Source organism: Falco biarmicus, chromosome 3 (genome assembly GCF_023638135.1).
Source record: "Falco biarmicus isolate bFalBia1 chromosome 3, bFalBia1.pri, whole genome shotgun sequence".
Taxonomy (NCBI): Eukaryota; Metazoa; Chordata; class Aves; order Falconiformes; family Falconidae; genus Falco; species Falco biarmicus.
In genome coordinates, this window is record NC_079290.1 from 75750910 (window position 1) to 75774543 (window position 23634).

A 23634-nucleotide genomic window follows, 5' to 3' on the forward strand; every position below is an offset into this window, starting at 1 on the left:
ATTACAGGCCACAGCTGGTATTTCCAAGTTTTTGTACTCATCCCATTTTTATCATGACTCGATTCCTAAAAGTTTAAGTGAATAAACCTTGGGCTACATTCTCTCTCCCTGTCCCCTTGCAAAAGCTGGAAATCTCTAATTATGCTTTTCTTAGCTTCATTGCCATTACGCCATCACATTCACTTCCGTCTCTTTTCTTTATATTTTCCCTCCTGATTTATGGAACATGTAAAATTTTCTAAGGGAGGTGAGAATTTGTTCTTAATTAATACAACCTTATTGATAAAAAGGTTGCCTTTCATGATTTCTTTTGTCCATGCAGAAGTAGACCATGAATAACAAGAGAGATGTCACCCACAGTTTGAAAACTTTTTTGACAGGGCTTTAGTAGAATTAACAAAATGCAAAGCTCTAACAGGTTATTTGTTATGATCTTATTTGTTATGATCCCTCTCCCTGATGTGCTGATTCTTACCATAGCAACAGTGTGGAAAAATAATTGGAAAAATCAAAAAAGCACATAAAGCATCCTAGCAAAACAGGCCACACGCCGCCATGACATATCTTTTTTTTTCTTTTTTGCCAGATCAATAGTTCAATTTGTAAATAAAAAAAGTGTTGCTGATTTTTGTAAATAAGACCAACATAAACAACATTTCTGCGTGCATTGCTGCATTCTTCTCAGCCACCATAAACATTCTAGTTTTCTGAATAGAGTTAGTGCAAAGGATTCCAGGATGTTGCAGCACTCTCCAACTGGCCAGCTGCAACAAGGTCTTTTACCACCACATACCACCCTACTTTTCATGCCAGTCCCTCTGCTACCTTCTCCTCGCCTGCCTCATCTGGGGCATGTGTTCTCTCTCTCCCTCCCTCCCTCTCCTTCTCCCTCCCCTTCTCCCTCCCCCTCTCTCCCTCTCTGCTTCTTCCTCAGCTGCTCCCTCTTCCTTGGCTGCCCAACCCCTTAACAGAACCAGCCACAGCTGCACCTTATCTACATCAGGCAACCCGCCACCCCTGAAGCCAGCCCACAGTTGTGTATTATCAATGCTAACTAACCCAGCTTCATTCCTCTACACCAGGATTCTCCCCAGCCCCATCCTTTGTGCATGCACACACTGGCAGCCTATTACCCTACATAGATACTGAATCCACCAGCTTTGTTGACCTCCTCTGGATGCATTTGAGTACTTTAACACCCTGCTTTAATTGTGAGGCCCAGAACTGCACACATTACTCAAGGTGAGGCCACATCTATGTTGATGCCCTTCATTTTTCAAAATAAAGCCGTTTCAAATAAATTCTTGAAACATAAAAAGGCCTGTCACTTGTATGTCCTGTCCTCTGCTTACATTATACTTCAAGGAACAAAAATTAAATGTACGTGTTCCTTTTCCAAATAATTTTAAAATTAGAAAATGACTCCAGAATCCAAACTTACTAATTTCCAGCTTCCCAAATGACATACAAGTGGTAATTCCAAATGAAATCCAATGCATTCCTGATTAGGACTGTGAGGTAGCCTGATTTGAAAATATTTTTGCTTAGAACATAATGTCTACCTCCTATTTGAAAGATTAACACTTAGAATATTTTATCTGTTTAAACGTTAATCTCTCACTAACTGAAATTTAAAGCAAAGGAGAAACAGGATTATTTTTTTTTTCCAAACTATAAACAAAGGTTCCTTATGTCTTACTGTAACTATTTATAGTAAGGAACCAGAACTAAGCCAAATGAGAATGAGTCTGCAAATACCCCACAGAACACTATGCGCTGGAAGATTAAACCTACTCCCAAACAGAAATGTGGGTAAGGCACTGGACACATTGCTCACTCTCTGAAGGTCAATACTGAAGACTGCTTTAAGATTTCTCATCACATGAATGAGAAGCATGACCAGAACCCTATTGTGTCTAACTTTACACCATTGTTTATCCTCCACAAGAATTCAGGAGTCCTCACCAGAGCTGAACTCTGTCACACAAGAACTTTGCTTTTTAAGCCTAGCACAGGAAGACAGCGAGCAGGCGCTCCATACTTTGGGGCAGTAAACACTGTACAGAAAAGGCCGCTGAAGCTCAAATACAAGATTAGACCAAGAGCAATGTAATATAAGTGAGCCACAAACATATTTAAGGGGAAAAGAAACCAGAATACTGAGACAGCCTCCAAATGGTATGGGAAATAAGAAAATCTCTAAACAGTTGTAAGAAGGCGTTTCATTAGTACATGAAATGAATTATATGATATCTCTAGCTGCAAGAGCAAGGGACTGAACTGGGTAACGCAGAAGAATCAGTCATACCTTCTTGCGAGTACATGATTCTCTATAGGTATGCTTAAAGAAAGAAAAAGCAGCATTTTAAAAGTATGTTATGAAAAGACACCAGAACCCATAGAACATGATCAAAGTAAAATCTAAGGCCATCAGCTAGCACTGTGATTCCTTAGAATTTTAAAATATTTATTTAAATAAGTTAGCTAAGATTTTTAAAAATACATCTTTTATTCTAGTCTAGACAGTGTGACATCATCTGCCAGCATCTTATTTCTCACAGTGCTGGGTAAACTGTTCTTTTTCAACCCTTCCCTTCAAAGAGTGGAATCCATAATGCAGTTTTGCATGCGTGTGTGTGTATTTGTGCATTATCTAATATTTTTTAAAAATCATTTAAAATATAGCCAATAAGACCTAAGTGCTTTATATTTCATTTATTACAAAACATATTCTAACCTTTGCCTCCTTTTCTCTGAAGGCATTTTATTCTGAATTTCTTTTTATTTTTCTATATTGTTTCTTATTCCAAGAGAAACCTGAAGCATGTATTACCATTTAAAAGTAAGCTTAACACATGCTGCACATGTATAGCACATTGCAGGTGCAGCTATGAGGCAAAAAGAGGCAGAAAGATGTTTTCTTTGGGATCCATAAATACCGGATTAATAAACAGCAGTACAGGTCAGTATGAAATATGCTGGCGCCCATGAAGGAGATGCACAGGAAGGGTGTGAGAGGGAAGCGTGAAGCTACTGGTGGGACTGCTGAGAGCTGGATTTTGTCATTCATGATCCAATGAGGTGAAATAAGCCCCAAGTCACAGGCACTGCTCTGTTCAACAGGGATCACGAGGGACAGGGTAGGTACTTGGGAGGGGTATAGTACTGCTGGAGCCTCTGCCCCCCTACCTTTCTGCAAGCTGTCCTGAGGGAAAAAAGCCCCACTTGATCACATAATTAAAGACTGCATCAGCAGGCATGACTACGGATGCTGAATTAAATGCACAGGCAAGATAAATACCAGCTTTCTGTAACTTTTAAATGCTTGATTTTGCCTAAGTGTTTTGAGCATCTTTTTTCCTTTGCATTCAGCCGTCTAAGCTGCTTGCTATAAATACTGTCCCAGGTGGCTTCTTCCTTTCTTTGTCTAACTACTCCAAGTCTTCCTAGCCAGCCTCTCTTCTAAATAATTTCTAACTCAGAACCTCACCAGGACTTTCTGACCAAGAGCACATATCTGTCATCAGTGTAAGTCAATTTTATGCTGCCCTTTCCTATGCCCTCCCCCCTACCTCTTTGCCTTGAGGCAGCAGTGGCGTTAATATGAGCAGTTAGTCAGCTGGATCAAGGATTGGATTGGGATGATTTTTTCTTTTTTCATATTAGCAGTTGCAGCACATAATTTGGAGGAATGAAGGAGTGTTCAGGACTCCTTTTGCAGAAGCAGCTGGAATTTTGCTCAACTGAAGCTGATCTTGAAACTACACTTTAAATTGATAGTGTATACAGCTCCCTTTTAGCCTGTCTTTTTGCCTTCTACCATTAGTTGTGCTGTTTTTCTCCCAATCCAGCCTCCATCTCTGACATCTGTCTTGTGCTTTTTCTCTCTCACATTTTGTTAAATCTTATTAATTCCACCTCTGTGCAATACCTTTCCCTCTTCCATCCTCTCTCTTAAGGACTCCCCCACACTTAACCTTTTCACATTTTTGCTTATAAATGGCCTTTGTTACCCTTTTGCTAAATCCTTTCCTTGATTCCAGCTTCTTTACTATCCCTGATTCCACCTGCCATTGCTTACGTCTCTAGGGTGCACATACAGGTGCTACAAACAAGCAAAATCTGAGTGAGACTGCAAATTTAGGAGTTGCTTTTAAGATTTTGGCCTTCAAGATCTAGCCTCAGCTTGTCTTTGCAATACACACTGGAAAGATCTCAGAGGAGTGGATGATCTGATATTATCCATATGGCGCTGCAGATTTTACCTTCAGACTTGAAAGAATCACAGAATTCTCCCCTTCCCAGATTCTTCCGTACTGCCAGGCAGGGGACTCCTGCCAATCCCAAATGCTAATACTAACACTGATGCCCACTCAAAAAGAATAAGGAGTCTTAAAACTAAGCTGGTGGCTAGGAAAAGTCAGAGCTACAATTCTTTTCTAGTTACTACCCCACATTACCACTGAAAGCCAACTATAAAAAGAGAAGGAAAATAAATTATCCTCTCCTGGTCTCTTATTTTACTATTACTGCTGCTTAAAAAATTTAGCTATGTACTACAAAACCCAAGGTGGGGTTGCTTTGATGGCTAATTAGTTGATGTCTATAGCATAGAATCATAGACTGATTTGGGTTGGAAGGGACCTTTAAAGATCGTCCAGTTCCAACCCCACTGCCACAGGCAGGCGCACCTTCCACTAGACCAGGTTGCTCAAAGCCCCATCCAGCCTGGCCTTGAACACTGCCAGGGATGGGGCAGCCACAGCTTCTCTGGGAAACCTGTTCCAGTGTCTCAGCATTGTCTCATATCTGACATGCAAAGAATTACCTATGAAATATTTATCTGCTTCTAGAATTCAAAAAGTATTTTTAAATCAGATAAAAATCCAAATATAGACAAAATAATTTCTTGCACGTAGATGGACATCCAGAAACATACAGCTAAAACATTATATTTAAACTACTGTATACAATTAATATATTTTAAATGTTCCTATATTTAACAGTTCTTTATTTAGATCTCAGATTTTAGAAAGGACTTTTAATTTATTTCATCCTGTCACAGAATCAAGCAGTGATGCGTTGCTGAAATGAAGTGAAAGTGCCAAGGAATTTTGGTCTAGGGATGCAGACTGCCTGGAACATGAGCCAACACATACAAGATAAGCTTCTCTGAGATAATAGTAATGATGATGATACTTCACACCTTCCCTGTTGTCACTGTTCTAGGAGCCTGTTTCTGAGTCTCTTGCTTAGGCAAGCAATCCCACTGAAGTCAAGGAACTATTTAATGCCAATAGAAATTGCTGAATTTAGCCTTAACTATACTATCCCATTTTACAGTTAGGGAAAGCATCACACAAACCCCACATTCAGTGCCACTTAGGCAGAGCTGCACCATGTCTCTGTAATGGTTAAGTGCAAGATAAATCTTAACTTTGAATTTCCACATTTTTCTAGTCTAAATCATTCCCCATTCATTACTGTAAGTCAAAATGTATAAAACTTTTCAAAAGGTACGTAAATGAAACAGAACATACTTCTCCATTGGTTTCACAACAGGAGAAGGAACCATTCACATTCTTATCTAAATATAAGTACTACACTTGTGAAGTTCTCCCTTTCTGCTCCTGTTACAGCCTCTGCAGGATTATATACATTTCATTAGGATTCTGAACTGCTGGTAAACCACTGGGATTTTGTCATGTGTAGAAACAGCCCTGAACTCCAAGGAAACTTAGAAGTACATCACGGCCACGTGCAGACTTCTCCTCCAGAAAGAGATATTTTGTGTTTTTCTTGAGGGATTTTCTAAGCCCACCTCAGGGCCCTATTTACTTCCCAGCTGGTGCTCCCTGTCTTTCACCATGTTGTCACTGAGTACTGGTGTATCTCTACCCAGACCGCCAAAGTAGCATCATAACCTTAAGGCATTGCCCCAAACTGGGGCTGGCCTGTAGCTGTTTTATACTGAGCTCGCCCAGATGAAAAGATGGCAACAGTGTGACTGATAAGGGAACTATACATTCCTGGCTGTTCTATTCTACCGGAGCTCAAATAACTCTACCACTTTGATTTGCTTAAAATTTTCATACTTTCACTGCAGATCAAAAAAACCCCAAACCAATCTTTACGGGAGTTCCAGATGACTCATTATAAAAGACACTGTTGTAATGCAAAGTGCCAGTAAGTTTCAAAAAGACCTTGACACTACAGAAGTCATTTATATTAATGAAAGTATTGTAACAAGCAGTCATTAAGAGGGATAAGTTCTCATCACACCTCAGTGGCCTATCCTAAAATCTTGTTATGAAACTAAACATTTTTTTTAAAATGCATGAAGAAGAGAATGCCCAAAATCAACAATAATAAATCCTTTTGTAAGTACTTTTAAGAAAACCGAGACAAATTTTAATCACAGAAGGTGTCATGCTGAACCATCCACACCCCCCAAAAACAATTAAAAGAACAAATTAAGGACTTTATCATCATTTACAAAAGATAAGCATTTTGCTTCCTTATAGCCTATGAAGTGTCTACAGCCTTTAAATATATCTAACACACAGATGAGAAAGTCATGGATGTTGCAAGGTAAAGAGATTCATAATCAAAATCACTGGATACACACACACACCCCCTGTTAAAAGCATTGCCCATTAGCAGAAATCAATAGCGTGTTATATATTTTGCCCTATAAACAATGCTTATATTTTGTTACTGATACCACTACAGCACTGGAATAGGTACCTAGTTACAAGCATTCAGTTACAGTACTGGATCGAATGGAAGAAACTGGCCCCACCAAGAATTAACTGGGCTGCTCCAAACAGATCCGGCAGGACAGAAGTGGTCATGGACACTTACTGAAACTGAGTCCCATTCTGAGAAGAGCATTGCATTTGAATTCCATTCAAAAATGTGTCTCCTCTCATGAAGTATGAAATCTCGTGTTTGCATCAAGCAATTTCTGAATATTCTATCTACAACACCACAACTATTCTTGTATTTGGTTGGAGTTGGTGGAGCTGTTACGTTGTGTTGTCCAACATTAAAAATAACATTCTTTTTCCCCTTCCTACAAACACTTTCTCCACACAAAGCAGCCTCCAGCCTACACAGGCAAGTAGGGTATAATAGCTGGATGTAAATCCAGGGAAAACTGGTGCAAAAAAAAAATGTACCAAAAAGAAGAATCTCTGTCGCTGGAGACTCCTATCCACAACGATTTTCCATTTGACCTCTTACAAACAGTTGTCATCAGAGAGGTGTGTCAGCACTATCAGACTGTAATTAAGTCTTCCATATCTGCTCTAATACAAAGGGAAAACCAAGCAGATGACTGCATGCAAACTGCAAGATAGAAAAGTTTAACACCGTTAAAGGTGAGAAAGTAACTTGCTACTTTAGCCCTGAAGCACACAGCTGCTCCAGCACCAGATAGTTAGATACTTTGCTTTCACAAGAGCCATGTTCTCCCCCTCCCTGCCATGCCCAAGCACTTGTTACCACCGACAATCATCCACATTCACCAAGACTGGGACAACAACTGCTTGTAGCTCTCTGTTCAGCACCTGGCTCTGAAGAGTTAGTTACACATGGTCCTCAGGAGGAAATACTGATTTTCTTCTATGTGTGAGCAAGTACAGCAGAAAAAAAAATAATCTATTTTATTACAAAAAGTATATTTCTAGAAGTCAAAAAGCAAATAAAAGTCAGCTTTGCATAAAGTAACCCATTCATCGAAACACTTTAAAATTACAAATATATTCTCAGATTGAAGCCCACACAGACTACCATTTAGGACTAGTAAAGAAAGACAGATTTACATAGAAAAATTGATTCATTTGTTTTCCAATGGATTATACTACTGCTTTTTAATGTATATTGTGATTGCATTCTGCAAGGATATAGATAGCACCCCATCCACAAAAACCCCAGGCAACACTGTGAAAAGTTTTTGTTTTCTTTGTTTAAAAATTAAGAAAATCCAGGACCAATATAGCTTCCTCCAAATGAAACAGCAATTTTACCCTGCAACAAAACACTACCAAAACTGATGGGTAATTGTAGTTTAGGAGAATGCAAATTACACATGTCCTTCATCTGTGGAAACACCACATCCACAGAATAAAAATTCCTCGGACAAAGTATTTTAGATTGATATTGCAGAATAATAAAGTCCAATAATACAAGAAAATCATTTCAGCTGGCTAACAGTAGAGAGAAATCCCACCTTACTTTTACAGCAATAAGCTCCACAAAGAGTGACTTCTGAACTCACTCTCCATTACTCTGTTTATAGCAGTTCACAGCTTTGTAAGGCTTGTTTCAAAAGGAAAAAAAAAAGGCTTTAGAGGTGAATAAATCCAAGGTTTGAGGTTTTATCCAAGCCTAAATTAAATGTACCTTTAATCTAGGTTAGTACATTATAGAATAACCTAAGTATTGGTGTGCTGCCATTTGTGTCAATAGGAACGATCACCAGATCAAACTCAACATTAACCTTGTTTCAGCATTTTCATATCCAGCTGAAAGCACTCTAGTCTGTCAGTTGTTACAATAAAAAAACCACAACTTGCTTTTTTTTTTTTTTTTTGTACAAATATTCCATCTGTGGAGGTTTTTTTCCTTCCACAATGTCAACATCTAATCAACTGGTGTAAGGAACTTGGTGCACAGACTTGTGAACGCTGCTCTTTCACAAACAGCTAAAGGATACCAAGAGAATTCTCTTTAAAAGCCCATGAGAACAACAATGCTAAAAGTTTTCAATTTCCCGACATATTTTAGTGTTGCTGTGTAAAAGAAAATATTTAATTGTAAACATATAGTATGCACCCAATGTAAAATCTAAACAAATGAGACATTACAGATCTGTCGGCAATTGTATCCTTTGGAAATGTCATAAATCTGACATGATGAGGTAAAAAATCCTGATGAGTGCTGAATACAAGTAACACCTAGTGACTTCAGTAGGACTTGGGATATTTCAGCCTTCTCTGGATTAAAACAAGAAGGCATGATTTTTGCCAGCAGAACAAGAGCTCTCCTGTGCCACATGTGATTTTAACAGCAAACTATCAAATCAGAAAAAATGTATCACATCGCAGTGCTTACCAAGGAAATGTGTTTAACCAGTAGTCAGGGTTGAGCAGAACAGCAGCTGACAAGCTTAACATGCATCACCCTTATTTATTTATTTAAACTGCTAGTGCACTGGTTTTCCAGCTCTTTTTCTCAGTCCTGCATACCTTCAGGGATGCTGTACAAAGTACATCAGGTGTTTCTCCCCTCACTGCTATCAAGCATTAGGAAGAGCACAACTCACTCAAGGCATGCTTCCTGCTTTCACAACATCAATCAGCAACAGCAGAAAAAGAATCCCAAGGCAAACTTGTGTAAAATATTTTAATTTAGGCTAACAAGAAGAAGAAATGATGAAATGACTCTTGATAGCGCAAGACTACTTCCATTACTGCTCATTTTTGTTGAACGTCATCTACGCAGCATGTGGAAAGATAGGTTAATTTTGAATTGCATTAACTAGACAGGCAACATTAATGTTCCTGTATCCGTACAGCATGAAGGCCTCCAAACACAGATGATCACAACCTTTTTAGTGCATTTGTAAACTTTTAGATGCAAAAATGATTCAACCTGTTAGAAAAGTATGTATACAAAGTACTCTTTCATGTACTTTGGATCCCCTAGATTTCATAAACAAATTCAAGTTTCACCGTCAGACAAGTGTAATAATTTTCAGCTCTGAATATTTGAAACCGTGTATCATTACAAAGCCACTTCTCCTTCCAAGTTCTTAAGCAAGATCACTAGCTTGTTTTGAAACAAGGAAGATGAGAAAAATCCATGGAAAAGAGCTAGGGGCTGTTATTTTGCTTTATATTAAGTGACACTTTGCAAATGGCACCCTGGAAGTTACGCCTTAACTCCTTGTTAAAATGCAACTAAAATCTATATAACCTCACACACAGGTAAAATACATAGTTGAAAGCACATTAAAAGACTGGGGTGAAATCCGTGAAACAGATACATTACTTGATTGCCTCTGAATAATAAAACGTTTCCCAGAAGATTTTATAATAGACTGTTTTACTGTAGAAACACATTTCTGTCATCAACGGGAACAGTTAGCTGAAAGGCTGAATAAAGAAAAACAGTCTAAAACAACTTTGGAATTGGGAAGCAAACCGGGCTGCAACAATTCTGCTGGCTGGCCAATCTAATAATGTCTCATCTCTCTTTTTCTCACTGAACACTAATATGTGACAGCAAATGATCCATTTGCTCTGGATCACAATGCAATTTTCCCCACTTATCCCTGGAATAACACTGTCTCAGGCTGCTGGAGGAAAAGAAACGTTATCAATTCACGTTAGCCCTAAAGTTTTCCCTCTCAGCATTCCTCTACTAAGAAGCCAGGAGAGGAATGAGAGCCATCACCATGAAGGTGCCAGTAATGATCTATGGAAAGATGTCCTGGAGCACAAGGGACCGAACTCTGTGAAGAGGTCTGTAGCCTTCCTGCATCCCTGACCGATTTCTCCATCAGCAGCTTCTGCCATGCTCCTCGCTCTACATACAGTGGCTCTTTGGAAGCTTTATCACTCATCATCCCATAAACACAAAACACAAATGCACTTCACACATACATACGAGTGTACACACACTCAAGACACACGTGCACGCACACACACGCGCTCCCCCGACATCACATGCAATTCTTTCCAGTCCCCCGTGTATTGCTTAAAAACAGAAACCAAGCACACACACACAAAAAAAACCAAAAACCAAAAAAAACCCAAAACCAAACCAAAACACACACACACCCCAAAAAAACCAAAACAAAACACCCACCCAACCAAAAACCACCCCACAAAAAAAACAAAAAAAAAACCAACAAAAAACCGCCAACAAAACACAGAAGGGGGGCCGAGAGGGTGGGGGGGGGCAAAGGGAAAAGGAGCTTGTTTTTTTCCTGCTGTTGCTGTGGCTCCCAAGCATGCAGAGCTAAGGAAGAGTAGTTCCCCACTTTCATCAGCTAGCTACATCCTTGGGATAAAAGGGAGCAGTCCGGAATGATGCTGAGGCTGCAGAAGGGAAAATAAGGCTTTGCAAACATGCCTGACTCCCCACGAAATTCTCTCCTCCACATCCCCTCCTCCCTAAAGCCTGCCTTCAAGGGGGGGAAAGAAAAAAACAAAACCAAAAAACCAACACACAAGGAAAAAAGTGATGAAAAGACACAACTCACCTTAACAAGGGGTGTTGGATGGGGTCAGAGAGGAGGAAGGGTATATAAAAAGATCTATTTTTAGCGGAGGTTGTGATAGTATTGAAACAGACAGACAGAGGGTTTGAAAGCAGGGAGAAGAGTATAAAAAAACGAGGGGAAGAGAAATTATCAAGAAGGTGCAAGTCAGTCTGGCAGGAGAGAGGAGAATCCCCAAGAAAAAAATAAAAAAAGAAAAAAAAAGAAAAAAAAAAAAAAAAACCACCACCAAATGCCAAGCGGAGAAGGAGGGAGAGCGTGGCGGTCCCGGGGTTTTGTTTTGTTTCTCTTCGCTGGGGGCGGGCGGAGGCGGCGGGGCGGGGGGGTCGCGTTTCGCCGAGGGGCCGTGGCTGCCTCCCCGCGGGGCTGCCGCGGCCGCGACCCTCTGCCGGCGGCTCCGGGCGGCCGGGCTGCTCCTCGCCCGGCTCCGGCGGCTGCGGCGGGCGCGGCGCTCCCGCTCCCGCGGCTCGCTGGGGCTCTGCAGCCGCGTTCACGCCGCCGCCGCTCCTCGGCCACCCCCGCGCCCGCGCTCCCGCCGCCGCCCGCGGGCGCCCCCCGCCGCCCGCCGCTGCGGGCCGGGGCGCGGGGCCGCTCCGGGGCAGGGGCGGGACGGCAGCGGCGGGGAGCCGCGCCCGCGGGCAGCACTCCCGCCGGGGCGGGGGGGGGGGGCAGCGGCGGCACCGGCGGGGGGCGGCCGGCTGCCGAACGGGCCGCGGAGCGGGACCCGCGGGCTGCGCGGGAGGGGTGCCGGCGCGGGCTCCCGGGGACGCGGGCGGCACCGGCGGCGGGACGCGGGCGGCCCTGCTGGCTGCCGTGCCCCCGCCTGCGCGCCGCCCCCCGGCACCCGGGCAGGGGGCTCGGTCGGGGGAGCCGTACTGGGGCACTGCTGAAAGGCGGCCGGCGGGTGTGCGCGGGGCGTGCTGCCTGCCCGCGGCACCCGTGTCGCTCGGTGTCATTGAGGAAAGCGGCAGCAGCAAGCGGGGGGGGCTGAGGACGGCGCTTATTTTCACTAAAAGTAGTAAAACTGCACCCAGCCTCGCCTGTCACGCAGCAGCGAGCGGCGCCGGCGGGTGATGTTCCTTTGCGATCCGAATGGAAGCCACTCGCAGCGTGCTATAGTTGAGAACTATCGAGGGTCACATTTGTCTCAAACAGCTGACAATCCAGCAAACGTTTAGATGTTACGGAAGCAAGCTCTTACCTGACTTATCACCCCCAGAAATACTCTGCAACTAAAAATAAATCCTGCAAAAGTTGTTTTTAAGCAGATAAATAGGAAAACTTTGGACACCCTTTTACATTCTCATTGTCTAGACTGAAAGAAGTCACAAAGTGGACAATTTAAGTGCAGAGAAATAAATGACCTTTTAAAAAATATTTTGTTTCTATCTACAGTGCTATTAACAATTGTAAGTAAACACGTCTATGACTTGTGATTTTGAATTGGCATTGTCCCATGAATGATGAGAGCAAACGCAGGCCAAGCTGTTGGATCCACAGCTTGCCAGTGGTATACAAGCTGTGCTTCAGCATCACTGTTGCACTGAGATAAGCCAGAGTACATATAGTAAATAGTAGAAGGATATGCTCCATTATGTACACCGATGCTGAGAAAGGCACTTAAACTAGTATCATTTACTGATAAACTGGCTGTAGATGAAGTTCTATCTGGAATGAGAATTGTGGAGGTACCAAGGTACATAATGTTTGGTCTAAATACTGGTCTTGGTACGCACAGGGAGGACGGTGCAGGAACCAGCAGCCTACGTGGGGACTGCAGGCAGCCCAGCTGAACACGTCATGGTGGCCCAAGTGCCTGATACCGTACCATGGGTGTAATACGGCAAGGGGTGTTCATTCTCCAGTTAAAGAGTAGCTCTGGTTTTGCAGCCACCTCTGGAGCCCTCCCACTTGGGCTCTCAAGAACATGCCGGTTATCTCTGTGCTCTGGCTTCCCAGTCACTCTGAAATAGAGTGGGTAAAATAATTTGCACCCAAGTGTTGATTGGAACTGGAACATCTTTGCTAAATTATTCATTCATTAAATAGAAAAAAGACATTCTCAGAACCAAACAACAATTTCATTATCCTGTTTTTTAACTCCTTTTCCTCTTCCAGAGGAAGAGGTGCTTCCTACGGGTTTACAGCAGAGGAACTGGAGGAATGATGAGCTTTCCAAACCTGTCATATGAAGCAGAAATAAAATAAGAAGTAGTTCCTTTAGTGAGCTTCTCACAGGAGTCAGAGGAAGAAGATCCTTTTCTGTCCTGTGGCAGGCTCAGCTTCTGCCTGTCTTCTCTGGTTTCTTCTGTGAAGCAAATTGTTCAGCAGTCCAATGACTGAACCCAAGAGTTTAGATCACGTCTGTTTTTTAAAAATCAAATATATACAAAATTATTCAAAGCCACACAAAGGGGAGTAAGGACATTGGAAATAAACTCTGTGCTGCTTAGAGCTGTGATTTCTGCAAAAACTAAGTTATGGAAATGTTTTATACATTGAAGTCAGGGTAATGTTTTATACATTATGTTAGCAATTATTTTCTTTAATTTCAGTTCATTTTCAAGAAACTGCATCTCAGTTAACATGTATTTACATGAACTGTCATTGGTTTCTGATAGTTACGAATCATTTTGCACTGTTACAAAACTGCCAATTTACTGTAAAATACAGGTCCATCCAGCACACAGTGCGAGGCTGTGACCATTACCAGTTCCCACCAGTACCACCATTGCCACTCTCTACCCAGCAATAGCAGGGCAGTTTTTACTGTCAGTTAGAATTCTGTGGCCCTATTGACTTTCCCAAATTTGCACAGATCTATTATTTTTAAATCCACTTCTCCAGTAAAAAAAAAAAGCCCTTTGATGAATGGCTTTACAGTTGGATTATGAAAAGCACACACACTGGTGGTATTCAGGAACACCTCAACACAAAATGCTTAAACGCCAGCATATCTTTTTTAAATGTACATTTCAGTTGCCGTGTCACAGGATCTGCATATTTGATATCTGATTTACAAGCAGAACTTGGCACTCAAGTCATTTGCATGCTGGGAAACAGTCCGTTTTACAGCTTGAACATACATTTAAATGGAAGGAAATAATGACAAGGGTTAAAATCAGAGATATTTATTATGTAAAAAGCACCTGTATAAATCCTTTTTTCCAGAAAACAGTATACATACATTATAGATAATTGTCTAAATTGCTCAAAACCCAAAGGCAGTCGGAAAGGTTACCGAGAGAACAAGACAGAGCATCTAAACTAACGTAAACAAAACCACTCCTCACAGGTCAGTATATTGCTTCAGGGTGTCACTGTTGCTGCAAACAACTAATGCTGGGCAGCTTTTCTCCAGTTTTCATTCAGGCAGTTCAAAGGAAGACATATTTTGTGTTCAGTTCACTATGAAACACGCAAATCATGTAGGCTGACAGAGTAGCAAAGTAATCTTTGAGGCGGAGATATAAAAATTTTGGTTTGGGTAATGCATTCAGTTTCCTTATACTGTTGAAAGGTATGAACCAGGTCACCATGAAGCCTTGTCTGCCAGTGATATCTCTAAAATTCCTGTTCCAGAGTAGACTCAGCTGAAGAAGACCAACTTGCTTCCCTCTCAGCCCAACAGAGATGTCTGCAGATCTCCATTGCTGCTTAGTACCGTTCCCCCGAAGCCATGCTGTAGCCAACTTGAGGTGAACCTTTGGTGTGGCCTCACCTTGAGCACCGTGTGCAGTTCTGGGCCCCACCATTTAAGAAGGGTGTTAAAGTACCCGAATGCACCCAGAGGAGGGCAACAAAGCTGGTGAAAGGGCTGGAAGGCATGTCCTGTGAGGAGCAGCTGAGGACTCTGAGCTTGTCTAGTTTGGAGAAAAGGCAGCTGAGGGGTGACCTCATTGTTCTCTGTCCCCTGAGGAGGGTATGTGGAGAGGGAGATGCTGAGCTCTTCTCCCTGGGATCCAGTGGGAGAACACGGGGGAATGGTTCCAAGGTGCATCAGGGGAGGTTCAGACTAGGTATGAGGAAGCATTTCTTCATGGAGAGAGTGTTCAAACATTGGACCAGGCTTCCTAGAGATGCAATCGATGCCCCAAGCCTGTCAGTGTTTAAGAGGCATTTGGACACTGCCCTTAATATCATACTTTTAACTTCTGGTCAGCCCTGAATTGCTCAGACAGTTGGACTAGATCATTGTCGGTCCCTTCCAACTGAAATATTCTGTTTTCTCTTCTCTTCTTTGTCATTACCTGTGTAGGGACATAATGAAGAAAGTCTTTCTGAATCACCAAGTATCAATTGAATGGTGCATGTTCACGATATGTCTGAAAGAGGCATGATGCCAGTCTTTCTGTCCTTGCTAGCAATACACACAGATGTTGTTTTTATTAGTGTGACTTAGAAAGTTAATTTCAGTCAAATAAGCAGATTTTTAAAATAATATTATTTCACACAAATTCAAATATATTTATTCTTTTTTTCCATTTGAGATCCTTTGGCTGACCCTCTCACCTAGGCTTTTGTCTGCTTCACCTGAGAATGGTAAAGTCCATGAGTCATGCCCAGGTGTGATGGGCACTTCACAGTTTATGAACATTCTTGGAAACTTTTCACAGAGCCTGTCAAAACACTCATTTAATATACACTCTCAAATTTAGTACAGATGTGCAAACAATAAATAGCACTTCAGGATGGTTTGGAAGTCCCCAGAGATTACAGATATGCCAATTACTTCACACTATGCCTTTTAAGAAATGATCTCTTGGTATACCTATTATTGTGTAAGAGGTGTAACCTTGTAACTTTTTCTATTGTACCACATGATAGAGACATGTGTACCATGGATTTTAATAGTATGATTTACTGCATTTGTGAAAGAAGGTATTTCACAATTGTGTGATGTCAGAATTCCAAAAACGTAACTAGGAAATAAAAGATGAAAAACGTTTTTTTGAATTGAAAAATTATCAAACAACACTGCAGTGAAACACTTCAGTCTAGATAACCAACCTGAATTGTCTCATGATTGTATATATTACAATCTTGATAGTTTTGTTAATATTTGTAGGTGTTTTGCCAATTATTATCAAAGGTTTCTTTTAAAATGTTTGTATTACACTAGCCTACATGTCTTTAAAATGCTGAACATTCCTAATACTGTGTGATGTTGAATGAGTTGTGCTTGCCATTTGATTGCAGTTTGATGCAACTGTCAGCTATTTTAAATATCTAACTACATATTAATAGAAATATGATGTCCATTATCATATTTTCCCTCTAAAATTACTAGAATTGTGATAGATCTGGATACAATTTTACATACCAATTTGAATTAACATAAACCAGGCTAATAATGTGCGCTTGTGAACAAATCTTTTGTTCCAAACTGAGGCAGAGCAGCTAAGCTGGAAACCAGGCAGACAAGTGATGGAGTTATGGAGGGAAATCCCTTCTCCTTCAGCACGGAAGTAGCTGTTATCTTAAGTTCCCTATTAATATGAAAGTTTCTACCCTCTGTCAGAAGAAGTGCCTATTGTGATCACTCCTCCAGAGTCACAGCTGTATTTAAGTGACTGCTTCCTGTCAAAACTGCTCAAAGTATTAAGGATTGCTTGTGATACCTCGGCTTGTAAGAGGTTTTGTGGAGAAATGTCATACCAAACTTTGTCAACATTCATTTATACTGCAGCCACTTGAGTCATGAACAGTCCTTTCTGGGATAAATATGTATCTCTAGATGACAGTCATGAGCGGACACACACACCTCCTGCCGCACCTGCCCCCCCCCCCCCCCCTTCCCCCAATTAATTGCTTTGTGTTTTTGAGTAACATCATCAATTTCCTGCATCCTTCCAAGGATGTCACACAGGCCAGGACTGTTGGACTTTTGTGAAAGCCATATTACTCCAGTTCACTTACTACATTTCAATGGCCAGAAGCTATGCAAAGTGACTTGTCTCCTGTCACTGAACTTCTTCCAGAAAACAATCAACAAGTTCTCAAAATTACATTCCACTTCAATGATTTCTGAAATCACAATTAAATTTTAAAAAGTGAGCATGCTTCTTGTTTTGGCACCTGGCACCCAACATACAAGGCTGACTGACCTCTACAAGCTCTTTCCAATGCATCAGAATGACACTAGCTCTTCCCCCATACTATTAGTTTATTTATTAAACTTTGGTAGGCTATCTGTTCAGACTTATTGATAATTCTTATCTGTCCAAGAATATTACTGACAGGTTCATCCATTTTAAAAGGAGACTAGAATGGATTTCTCATTTGGCTGTCAGTCCATGTTCTTCATTTGTCAGAAAAAAGTCAAAGCTCGCTCTTCATTTGTCAAGTCTGTCTTTCCCATCATATACAGTGGGTCAAAGATTACAACTCATCTCAAGTACTTATAGAAAATATGTTGTGGACAATAAGAATAGGATTGCTTGACTTTGGAAGACATGTACAGTAGCTCATAATGAGTGCTCCAGGACACTATTGGCAGGATCAAGCCAATAAAATAGAACAGCAAAATGTAGCAGACTCCTGCTCCACTCACAGGTACACAGACTTTCTCTGGTTTTGCTTTGTCTCCAATGCTTGTGACAGACAGACATGAGGTTTCCCCTGTTCTGACATTGTGCATGTGAAATACTATCAGCAGGATTTTCTTAAGGAAGCAGTTGTTCCTTTTTTGAAATTCTGGTGAGCTTTTAAAATTTTTGCAACCCAAGGATATTATTTAGTCATAAAACTACTATTTTTTTCTTTTTTTTTTTTAATGGAAGCAATTTCTTAACTTCTAGGATAAAGCTAGATTTTGTAGAGGGTAAGAAATGTCCTAAAACTCAACAGACAGGTGTTAAGGAACAGCAAGGACCACCACCTCCCTCAAGGACATGGAACAATGAACCCCTTCCAACATCACAGCACTCATCCCTGTTTGTGAGGTGAACAAAAGAGGCCTAGAAACCACGGTCAAGTTCAAGCAAGATTCCAGATCATCAGGCAAGTTTGCAGTGAAATCACCCATCAAGTCAAGGACAAGATCAAACCCAGTGACTGCTGGGCAGGTCCATCATAACAGAGCATGTCTGCAATTAAGCTGGAAAATCAGACAGGAGATCAGAACCATCCATGTCTAGGCATAACTGTGGCTAAGCTCAAGACCAGCACTCCTACAGCATAGCCAGAAAAGAGATGAGGCCACTGGGCTTAGCTTAAAAAAGCTTCTTTGTCGATGGGCAGTGGTGTGGGTTGAGTCCCAGGTGAGGCTGGTTAGTGCCAGGCTAATTGCATTCAGAGCCAAGAGATGGTAGTGATGTGAAAGCGGAATTAACAAAATAGTTCTGCTTCCTGCTTTGTGCGGTTTGGTGCTAGCAGGAGGGGCCAAACAAAAAAGAGAGGAGATGCAAACTAGGTGTGTAGCAGGAAGCCAGGCTAGAAATAAGAAAAAGTGGGGGAGCAGGAAGGGTGATTACAAACTGGAGAACAAGAACACAAAAATAAACAGAGTGTGAGAACTGGAAGGAGAAAAGAAAGGATGACACAAGAAAGGAATGTAAGGACAAAAAAATGGGATTCCCATGAGAACAATGTAGTTACAGAATACTAAGGCTTTTATGGAAATAAGGGGAGAAGCTGGAGTACATGCGTTTATTTTACCTGGTTTTGCCATTATGACTGTGCCAAAAAGGGAAAAGCAGATTTTATTAAGTCATTATATTCCATGTCTTTGTTTTCTGAAGTTACCTTAATTTTTTCTATTACTTATTATTCTTCTCTGTGGTGCAAAGGTCTCTGCTTCCCGTGGGTGTCTGTAGAGTTTCGTATGAAGAAGGCTATTTTTTCTTTTGTTTCTACCTTCTGTTTTCCAACTTCTGTGCCCTGAGCTGTGCCAAGAATTTCCTATGGCCAAAGTAGGATCAGGTCCATAGCTGACTGCCTTTTGCCTTCTCCTTACTTAGATATGTATTTGGCTCACTGTTTACTCTGTTAGGAAGGGGCTACTGAATTACAGTGGATTAGACTTTGAACTTACTTGCAGTGATGTGAGTGTGGTTTTACACCACGAGAGCTTAGATCAGATCATTGTTAATTGTCTCTAGTAATTTTGCAATCCATGTACTCAACTTAAAATGCTTCTTTTGTCTTAATGATGCCACTTCCCATTTCATGCATCTTCAGCCCTTCCATCATCAGTTCTTCTCATGTTTTTCTGTCAACTCAGATTTTCTTTCTGTCATTTTCCTCCTGCTTCCTAATCGCAGTTTTAAGCACAATTCTCATTGTCCTTGACAACCTTGGACCAGTGAGCAATTTCACAAAATGAGAATCAATTGCAATATCATTTTATATTCACACATTCAGAAATATATTTTAAGATAAATGTAAATTCTTATCACCTTGTTGTGTTAAAATATCTAACAGCACCTTATTATTTCACACCATTGTACCTTTTTAGTATTTCATGATCTAAATCCAATTAATAAACAGAATATTAGGAAAAAATAGAAAACTTACCTTGTCCTTTACAACAGAACAAATTATTTCTAGCCCTGATTTCAGATTCTTTTTGCACTGGATTTAACATCCTGCTTTCAAAATAATTGAACCACAGCATGAACAAAAATGTAACTTACTAGGAGAAGTGAAGTGAAAATATGAAACAGAATAAAAATATCTCAGTGGAACACCCATATTACTTAATGGTTGCATACTTATATCGTGTCCACTGCATGGACAGTCACTTCTGACTGTATTCAAAAAGAGATAGCTATCTGTGAACTAATCAGAGTCAAATTCTGCTGTATTAAGTGTAGTTTACCCTTATGCTCAAAAATCTGACCCATAATCTAATTTACTCCCACTCCTATATTTAAATTCATGCATGATCTGGCAGATTTTATTATCTAGGTTACCATAATGAATTTCTCCATTCAGAAAATAATGTATGAAGCATTGGATTCCTGGAATTGACCTAAAAAGTTTAAATCAAGTCTCACATAAAAATTGTCAGGAAAAACACATCTTTTTATTTTTAAACTGTCATGTAGAAGGTGTGTTACTATTTCTGGTATGTGATAACAAGAACAGACAGGATGTAGTCCTTTAGTATGGAAATAGGAGGCACATACTCAAGGTACTTTGTTTTTAACAGTAAGAAATTATATTTATTATTTGAAATAGTTAAATATTGAGTGTTGCATAGGGAATTTTCCAAACGGATTGAATTAGTGTATTTGTTTGTATTATTTGATTATGTCAAAAAGGAAGGAGTAGATTCATTCTGTGACTAATTTGAATCTTTTGTATTTTTGCTTCAACCAACAATGAAAATCGTTGGGTTTTTTTTCCACCTGACATACCAAATTCTATCAATATTTCAGGAGTCTTTCCATCCTAAGCCCCATTCCACAAGAACTTTTATCCACCAATTTGACCTTCTTCAGAAGGTTTTTGCTGGCACTCAGTGCCGATTGTTTTCACCTGTGACTCCTCAGCACAAACATACCTCTGGCAGATGAATCAAAAGCCCTTTAAATAAAACGTCCTTTAAAACAGGGACTGTCCTGGATCACCTTAAAAGTGTTTTTCTACCTAAATGTTTCTATAATTTAGGAATATTTCCAAAAGTCTTCATTGTACTAGGGCTTCTGAGTCTGCCCTGTGAGATTTCAACACCCAGATCGAGATATGGGAAGCAAATATAGGCTTCCAAACATGTCCCAAACTTCTTCCATTGTGGCCCTTAACTGGTGGCCTCTCCCAGTCCCAGGATGCTAGGAGACAGGGTGGGGACAGCAGGCACCACCAGTGGGGGTGAGCACTCCCTAATGTGCTTCAGGTAAGATCAGCTGGGTTAGTGTAAACAGTTTAAATGCATTTTCCCTCTGCAGAGGTAGAGCATGCTCTTATGAGCTTTTCCACCTGCAGATTACTAGCTGTAGGAACATCTGACTGGGAGGCATTGCTACAATGGGGGTTAATGAGGAGCAGTTCCCTCCTTCCCTGTCAAAGAGGGATCTAAAGATGGAGGTTACTTGTGAGTGAAGTGAATGCACATTAGTGCAGTGCAGTTGTGGGTAGGACAGCATGACTCCTACTCACCTTAGATTGTACTAGGGCTTTTAAGGCTCCTGAGTCTTCCCTGTGAGATTTTGACACCCAGATTGAAAGATGTAGTAAGCAGCAGGAAGCTCAACACAGCTTCGAAATCACTGCAGATAAAGATAAACCATAGTCAGCATTTCATCTGCTGAATTTGATAAAACTTTGAAAATTTAATTGCGTTCTAGCTTACCTTTAGCCCTTGCTCAACAAATTGTAGGGGTATTCTTTTTCCCTTCTTCTGTGTAGGGTAATAAGCAAGAGATGTTAGCTATCTCCTTTCTTTGGGAAAGTCAGTGGTGGGAAAACATAAAAAGCTCCTGAGAACACATGACGCCTCAAACCTGGATGGCATAGACTGTGACAATTTCTTATCTGGGAGAACCTTTGTGAGTTTCTGAATATATACATGAAAGCTATTACGTGGGGGGTGGGAAGTCATAAGGAAGCAATAGTGAAAAATTGATTTGAAGGTTTTCTTAAGACACAATTTTTCTGTGAAGTTTCCATGCCTTTCCATTTCCCATGGGAAATGTATTAATGTTATATGTGGAAAGAGTAGTATTTGAGGTGAAGCTATTTTACTGCTTTAAAACCACCACCATCAAACAGCATAGAGACCTATTCAGAATAGTTTCAGAAAAAAATGTAATAAAAATGCAGCAGCTCTACTATTACAGAGCTTGTAGGAGCAGTAGAAGTTTCTTGTGTGAACTGGTGAACAGGTTATTGTTTTATGTAGAAACCCATAATATACTGTGCTGGTCTGTTGGAGCTTGGATGTGGTAAGAAACATTGTTTTGTTAAAATCCTTGGCTCAGTGATTGATGGACAGCATGTGGTGCCAGAGATAAAGGAGATTTGTAAAAAATGCCTACCAGTAGTGAAACTCTGGAGAACAGCACTTCATTCTGTATCTGTAAGTAGGGGCTGTAAGGAAGAAGGCAGGTGGAAGTAACTCCACTTGCAATAATAGATTCTGAAGCAGCAGATTTTTTTTCATAGTTTTCAGATATCGCAGACAGAGGAGACTGACTCTGAAACTGTATTCCAGAATTCTGAGGAGTATTGTTTTCCATCTGAAAATGTATGAATACATACATAGAGAGATGCATTTTAGCAGAGATTACAAAAAGGAGAGAAAAACAGAGGACTTTTTGACTGCTGTAAGACTGAAGAGCTAGGCTTGCAATTTTGAGTACCTGTATCTTAGATAAGAGAACAGAGCTTGAAAAGAACAGGCACAGAATTAAGCTATGATTAAAGCAAAACAGTATTTACCAAGCAAAAGAAATAATGTAATACAAGCCTTTAATTTGTGGATGATGTGCAGTCTGGACATGACAGAAAATCCAAAACATTAAAGGAATGGAGAGTTTAGCTAGAAAGGCATGAAAAGCTGAAAGAGAAAGTTCACAAATAAATGCTGCAAGAGCAGCACAAGCTGAAAGTAAATGGGACATTTCTTATTCCTAACTGCAATAATACAGGAGAGCAATTAATGAGCTGTCAGAAACAGTTACTTCCCAAGTGAAAGAAAAGCCATATGTAGTAGAAGGTAAGGAAGTGAAAGTCAAGGCTTAGGGAAGGAGAATTACCCCAGTAAGTGAATTTGTTTTCTGAACATGTGGGTAAAGGAATTCATGAGGATACAGATTTTAATAGCACAAGGGAAACTTAATATGCCTTCCTGTATTAAAAAGAGCTGATCCCTCAACCAACACATGAGCTAGTTCTGAGCAAGGTATCTCACATGCCCTGCAGTGTCTTTGTACAGCAGAAAACTGCTTTTTTTCTTTTTTTTTTTTTTTTCGTTTTCTTTCAGCAGTAAAGCAGCTCAAGGCCTGTGTTCCTGAACTGCTTAGATATGGGCTGGTCATCTTTGGCATAAGCTTGGGAGTCACTGGATAATTACTGAAATTGGGGTATGATTGTTCCTGCCTTGGCAAGTATGAGGCCCAAGGAGGCGGCACAGGGCTGGGCAGTGGGAAGTACAAATTGAGGCCAGGAGCCGAGTAAGGTCATTGCAAAGGAAGCTTTTGCACCTTCTTCCACCTCCACATCAGTAGCTTTACCTGGATGCCTTTCCTGGGGCCACAGACACAACCAAGGCTGCTTTTCCCCTCCTGAACATCTATAGCATGCTCCCTTCTTCCTCTGAGTTTCAAAAGGAACAGAGACCTAGAAACAGGGGTTATTTACAGCTACTCTGATATACAGGCAATAGCATTCTTCTTAGT

The 23634-nt window shown here is 40.8% G+C and overlaps 1 long non-coding RNA gene across 1 annotated transcript in view; it reads right to left on the reverse strand.

Moving 5' to 3' along the window:
• Positions 1-11891, reverse strand: part of LOC130145589 (uncharacterized) — an 81820-nt gene extending 69929 nt beyond the window's left edge. Inside the window, exon 1 of the long non-coding RNA XR_008820614.1 lies at positions 11273-11891. This is a non-coding gene — a long non-coding RNA (uncharacterized LOC130145589). The remainder of the gene's footprint in view (positions 1-11272) is intronic.
• Between the last annotated feature and the right edge of the window lie 11743 nt (positions 11892-23634).